At 47.4% G+C, this 6785-nt stretch overlaps 1 long non-coding RNA gene across 2 annotated transcripts; it reads right to left on the bottom strand.

The window, feature by feature from the left end:
- Positions 1-1264: 1264 nt before the first annotated feature.
- On the bottom strand, positions 1265-5882 carry LOC131811325 (uncharacterized). Of its 2 annotated transcripts, XR_009345879.1 has the most exons (4): positions 5706-5882; positions 4942-5080; positions 3165-3270; positions 1265-2938 (listed from the first exon to the last, which is right to left on the bottom strand). It is a non-coding gene; the product is annotated as an uncharacterized LOC131811325 (long non-coding RNA). The 2 variants fall into 2 exon arrangements; XR_009345878.1 differs by having other exon boundaries at positions 4942-5882.
- Between the last annotated feature and the right edge of the window lie 903 nt (positions 5883-6785).

Here is a 6785-nt window from a genome sequence, read left to right as displayed (position 1 = left end):
ATTCCCGGATGGCCCCCCCAGCCCACTTCCAACCTCTCACTGAAGCACAACCACTACTCTGACATCTAGCCTCCTGGTTAGTTTTGCCAGTGCTGAACTTCATGTAAATATCAGCAAGTAAAAGCTTTGGGTCTGGTTTGTTTCATCCACACTGTTTGGGACATTCGTCTGTGTGGTCCCGATAGCAGTAGTGTGTTCATTCTCTGCCGGAGAGTATTATCCTGCAGAAAGAGTGCAACGCTGTCCATTCTTCCACGGATGGACATTTGTGTTGTCTCCAGTTTGGGGCTATTAACAAACAGTGCATTTGAATTTGTGTATTTTTGTGAAGATATATGCCTCTGTGTGTTAGGCATCAGATTTTTTACTAAAAATATATAAAATAGGGGGCAACTGGGTGGTTCAGTGGGTTGGGCCTCTGCCTTTGGCTTGGGTCATGATCTCAGGGTCCTGGGGTGGAGCCCCGAATCAGGCTCTCTGCTCAGTGGGGAGCCTGCTTCCCCCTTTCTTTCTGCCTGCCTCTCTGCCTACTTGTGATATCTCTGTGACAAATAAATAATTAAAATATTTAAAAATATAGTTATATAAAATAGAAAGGGATGCCCTTGTGACATTATTCTTCTCCATCTCTTTCATGGTGACATAAATAGGCCTTGGGATTAGGAAGCCACATTAGAACCTGTCCGGGTACCTCTAGGACCTGTGTCCCTGTTTTAGTAGGTCCCCATGTGACCATTGTTGGTTCCCTAGAAGGAAGTGAGGTTTTGAGGGAAGCACTTTGGAACAGAGACCTGCTCAGCACCTTACCCAGACGGGGGTCCTCTGCACACCTCCCATCCTCAGTGCTGCCTCCCATGCCCCCCATGACCTCAGACAGCTTCCCAACCTCTCAAGTCTTGGGGTGTCATCTCTGAAGACAGGTTAGAAGTGGTTGATCTTGGGTGTGCCTGGCTGGCTCAGTCGGTGCAGCATGTGACTCTTGATCTCAGGGTTTTAAGTTCAAGCCCCATGTTGGGTGTAGAGATTACTTAACAATAAAATCTTTTTTAAAATGGCTGATCTTCTTGGATGTCTCCAGTTTTCAAATAATTTGAAACTAACTGCTATTGATAATTAATTATGATATGAATAGTTATCATTTGTTGAATACTTCCATTGCTTTAAGCAATTTACACCCATGATGTCACTTAATTCTTCCAAGATTTATTATCCCTATTGTAATGTTGAGGAAACCGAAGCTCAGAAATTAAATCGCTTGTTCGAGACACATAGCGAATATCTGAATGGAGATAGGAATTAGGCCTTCACTCTCAACAGCTAGCTTGGGTTTTTTTTCTTTAATAAAATATTTCAGGCATACAGGGGGGCACCTAGGTGACTCAGTGGGTTAAGCCTCTGCCTTCAGCTCAGGTCATGATCTCAGGGTCCTGGGATCAAGCCCATTCGGGGCTGCTTGGCAGGGAGCCTGCTCCTTCCCCCCACCCCCTGCCTGCCTCCTCACCTACTTGTGATCTCTCCATCAAATAAATAAATAAAATCTTAAAAAAATAATAAAAATAAAAAATAAAATAAAATATTTCAGGCATACAATAGAAAATCCAAAAAACAATAAAACTATGTATCCACCAAACGGCATCAGAAGTAGAACATTAAAGACACAATGAAAGTGCTCTGGGATCTTTGCTGCCCTCTTTCTCCCCCCACAGCCATAAACTCTCTCCTGAACTTGGTATTCAGAGTTTCTCTGCTTTTACTGTACATGTAGGTGCTCATAAAAATATACTGAATTGTCTTCCATAGTTCTGAATTTTATGAACTAGTATTATGTATGTGTCCTTTTGCAATTAGCTTATTTATTATCTTGCAGCCAGCTTTTTGGTTTTTTTACTCAATGCTCTAATTTCTGAGATTTATCCAAGCTGATGCATAGAGTTCTAGTTCATTACTTTTCACGGCCGTGTGGTACCTTCCCTTTAAGAATATATTGGAATTGGTCCCTCTGTTCTCTCGCTTGTTGGGCATTTGGATTCTTTCTGGCGTTCTGCCATTAAAAGGTACTGCAGTACACATTCTTCTACTTTTACATACCTTTGCCTCTTTTACTGAATTTTTAATGAGTGAACTCTCTGGATCACACCAGATATTCTTTTCATCTGTATATATCTGTGGCAATACTGGACGGTTTTATTAATTCATTCATTTCTTTCAGAGCACCTGTGCTCTAGACCGAATGTGTCCCTCCAAAATTCGTACATTAAAACCTCACCCCTAAGGTGATAGTAGGAGGAGGTGAGGCCTTTGTAAGGTGAATAGGTTACCTGGGTGGAAGCCCTATGAATAGGATCCTTGCCCTTACAAATGAGACCTGAAGAGAAATCCCTCAGTCCCGTCCACCCTAAGAGGACACAGAAAGAAAATGGCTGTCTGCAAACCAGGAGGTGCGCTCTCACCAGACACCGAATCTGTTGGCACCTTGGTCTTGCACTTCCCGGCCCCCGATACTGTGGGAAATAAATTTCCGTTGCTTATAGGCCACCCAGTCTTCAGTGTTTTTGTTACAGAAGCCCAAGCAGACTAACACAGCCTACTGTGTGCAGAGCACTGTGTTCAGTGAGTGCCAGGGACAGAGGAATGGTTGAAAGACACAGCCCTTGGACTCTGGGATTCTGCATGGCAGACCAGCCCCCATCAGAAGAGTGGGGCTGGGGCGGGGGAGGGGGGACGTGGCGGAAATCATAGGAGGATTCTGAATGGAGGGGCTGGGGAGCAGAGAGAGATTCCTGGCAGACTCCTTTGGCTCAGGTCATGAGCCGAGACTCCCCACACTAAGCCCCAGTGTTGGGCTTCCGGCTTCTCGGGGAGCCTGCTTCTTCCTCTCACTCTGATGCTCCTCCTGCTTGTGTTCTCTCTGTGTCAAATAAAAAAAATAAACGACATCCTAAAAAAGAAAAAGAAAACTACCATCAAAGGGGAGTTAGTTACCACCCAACACAGCTCACTCACTACTCTAACACTCTTTCCATTTATACCAGCTACTCAGGAAATTACAGCAAATACTATTTTTAGACGCTGTGGTTCAAAGACAGGGATGTACTGGTTAGTGACTTGTTCTATGAACATAGCTTGGAGGTGTTACATCATCTTACTCACAGAAGCTCTCTTACATCATTGTTTTGGTCTTTATAATTGATTTCAAAGATGGCTTTGTTTCTTCACTCTCCTCCGTGAGTCCTGCAGCAGACTTGGGCCAAGAAACAGTAAGATTCTGTGCTGAAATAGCGAGAGCAGAGAGAGGAAGAGGCTCAGAAACCTGATACCCAAAAGAGGGCCAGGCCAAGGACCTGCTCAGAGCAGGACCTTAGCAAAAATTAGAGTTTGTCCAATGATCAGGCCTAGAGGAAATGGGACTGTCTCATTCTGCCCGAACTGACTGTGTGTGCGGTTTAGACAAAAATCCTAAAACTTTACTCCTTACTTTTTTTTTTTTTTTAAAGATTTTATGTATTTATTTCAGGACACCTATGTGTCCTGGGATCGAGTCCTACATCGGGCTCCTTGCTCGGCAGGGAGCCTGCTTCTCTCTCTGCCTCTTCCTGCTTGTGTGCTCTCTCTCTCTCTCTGACAAATAAATAAATAAAATCTTTAAAAAAATTTATCTATTTGACAGACAGATCACAAGTAGGCAGAGAGGCAGGCAGAGAGAGGGGGAAGCAGGCTCCCTGGCCAACAGTGAGCCCAATCCCAGGACCTTGAGATCATGACCTGAGCTGAAGGCAGAGGCTTAACCCACTGAGCCACCCAGGAGCCCCTACTCCTTACTCTCTATAGCGAATCTCAATCTCTTGGTTTCAGAGACCAGCAAGGGGGTTACACAGTGTTTGGATGGTGCCCTGGCAACCCCAAGAATTAGGCAAGGGAAGAAAAAGCAGAATCAGCCCCCTCCCTCCACATGGTGGACATTATATGGGGGAAAACAATCCTGTCTCCAGAGCCCGCAGTTTCCACGGCTACAGAATGTCACGATGCTCTGTTGTACTGCTTGTATGGTGATGCCTGTGATGACTCTAACATCACAGCTGTGTATTTATACATGGTTCTACCCTCAAGGTGTTTTCCAATCCATAATTTTCCCAACAACCCTAGGAAGTAGGCAGGGAAAACATTATTCGTCCTTTTGTGGCTGATGAAAATGGGGAGTGATCAATCCAGGACACTTGCCTAACATTTGAACTTCACCTGCTTGAGTCCCAGCCTGGGGCTTTTTCCATTTCTCCATGAGCCCAGTGCCTATGCCTGAGGGGGCGTTGGGGATTGGCGTTGGCTGCTGGAGATTAATAGCTCTGTTCTCAGATCCCCAGCACCTTGCAGGGGGCTCCATAGCCAGGTGTCAGTCCCTAGATCACTCAGATCACTCCCAGGAGGAGGTTTGTCCCCCAGACAGAGCAAGAGGGTTCTGAGCTGGGGAGGGACAAGGAGGACATGGGAAAGGTACCAAGTCTGCCATTTGGAATTGTGCTGGTGATTGGGCCGCAGGGGCCAGAAGAGCTGGGATCTAACCCAACCTCTACTGTGAGCTTACTATGTACCCTCTGACAGAGGATTTCATCTCTCTGGGCCTCAGTTTCCCCATCTCTCAATGGACTAAGTCCTAATACCGATCACCTGAAGTTGTTGTTAGGAATTAATGGGAATTGTGCCTGCACTTTGCAAGGACTCAACAGTTGTTGACAATCAGTATTAGTGTTATTCAGATCACTTCTCCTCCCTAATGAAAAGCAATAGCTGCTATGAGTTGAGTATTTACTGGTCTTCGTCTTGTGTAAGCCTCACGACTCCAGAGGGTTGGTGTTCTTTCTGCCCCATGTTATAGATGTGAAACAGACTCAGAGAGGTGACAGCTGCTTGAGACAGAGCACAGATTTGAACCCAGATTGCTTGCACCTTTAAGCCGTAGCACTGCCTCTGTCCTCCTGGGGACTTCACTCTGGGAATGCTTTGTTCCTGATGGGGTTGGGCAGCCTGGAAGGTGTGTGTGACATCTGTAGTCTCTATACTCCAGGCAAAGGAATGATTTGGTCTTCTAAAAGACACAGGAACAGTGGGAGAAGGGAAAGCATCAGAGCAGGGTTTGTCCAATGGTAACTGGGTGAAATGCACAAATCCCCAACCTGGTAAGGTTTCTATTGGACTAGTGGTAGGGTAACTGTCATCTGGGTTTGTTGAAGCTGGGGGCACCTGGGGGGTCCAGTCTCAGCAAGGGGTTCATGAATTGCATCTGCCAGACCCTTCCTATCTCCTGATACAGAATGGTGTGCTTGGGATTATTCGCCTTATGCGAACTGCCTTTACATGTGGGTATAGAAAAAAGAGTGGGGGAACTACATCAAGATCTTCATTATTACCTCTGGGTGGTAGGAATAGGGTTGATTTGCTTTCCTTCCTATATTTTAGTATTTTCTGAAATACCTACATTAGACCAGAATTAATTTTATAATTGGAAATACAACATGTTCTAATTAAAGAAATGCAGATGCAAATTCTGGTTGCTAGCCTCAACAAAGGTTGGCCCACATTAGAGCTTCTCCTTCAATCCCCAGCTTAACGGTACTGGTTTGGGAGTCAGAAGGTCCTGGGGTCCAGCTCCAATCCTCTGTAAGCGTGCTAACTTGGGTGAACTTAACATCCTGGGGCGCCAAATCTCTCACCTGCGAAGGGGAGTTGAAACAAGTTGCCTTGGGAGGCCTGGGTGGCTCAGCGGGTTAATCCTCTGGCTTTGGCTCAGGTCATGATCTCCTGGGATGGAGCCCCACATCGGGCTCTCTGCATAGTGGGGAGTCTGCTCCCCCCCCCCACCCCTGCCTGCCTCTCTGCCTACTTGTGATCTCTCTCTCTGTTACATGAAGAAATAAAAAATCTTAAAAAAAAAAAAAAAAAAAGAAAGAAAGAAAGAAAAGAAACAAGTTGCCTCTTAGGGTTGTTTCCATAACTTAATGAGGTGATGTGTTTGGAACTACCCTGGCCAGGTGCCTGGCATTTAGGAGATTGGCTCCATGGTGGTTCTCTTGAGAGCAGCTCCCTTTCCAGAGATTTGCAGGAGGTCCTTTGAAGGTGAGCCACATCGATCATCCCCCACTTTACAGATGAGGCTACTACAAGAGGTTCAGAGGGGGTGCTGAGACCCAAGGTCACACAGTGCAGAGGGAATCTTCTGCAACAGGCTCAGAGAGGGTAAATGACTAGCCCAGGGTCACACAGCTTAAACCTATTTCCAGTTAAAAAGAACAAAGTAAACACCAGCAAACCAAACCGCCCTTTTCAGGGTGTTTACTCTACAAGGTAACCTGCTAACCCAGCACAGCAGCAGCAGCAGCAGCAGCAGCAGCAGAAGCAGCCAATCCTCTGCCATTTATCGAGCACTTCCTTAATGCCAGCCGCATGGCACTTCGCATCACTAATCCGTTCCGTTAATTCTCTACCCGACTCCCCAGAGCCGGGCCGCGAGCCCATTTTAGAGACAAGCAAAGCGAGGCCGGGAGGCCTGCCTGGGGCTGAGTTGCCTGGCTCCGCGGACGGCTGCGGGTGGGCCAGGTGGCACGTAAGGAGTTAAGCGGGGGTAGCGCTCGCCCGGTTGAGGCATGCTGCTGGCGGCGGCGGCGGCGCGGGGAGCTCGGGCGGGAGACGGGAAGTCCGGGCAGCAAGCGAGGCAGCGCGCGAGGCGGCGAGCGCGAGGCACAGCGGCCGGAGCCCGGCGCCCGGCGCCCAGCCGCCGCCCGCGCCCGCCGTGC

Source organism: Mustela lutreola, chromosome 11, assembly GCF_030435805.1.
Source record: "Mustela lutreola isolate mMusLut2 chromosome 11, mMusLut2.pri, whole genome shotgun sequence".
In the NCBI taxonomy this organism is placed as follows: Eukaryota; Metazoa; Chordata; class Mammalia; order Carnivora; family Mustelidae; genus Mustela; species Mustela lutreola.
The sequence above is the reverse complement of the archived record's forward strand: the minus strand, read 5'-3'. Positions and strand labels throughout refer to the sequence as shown.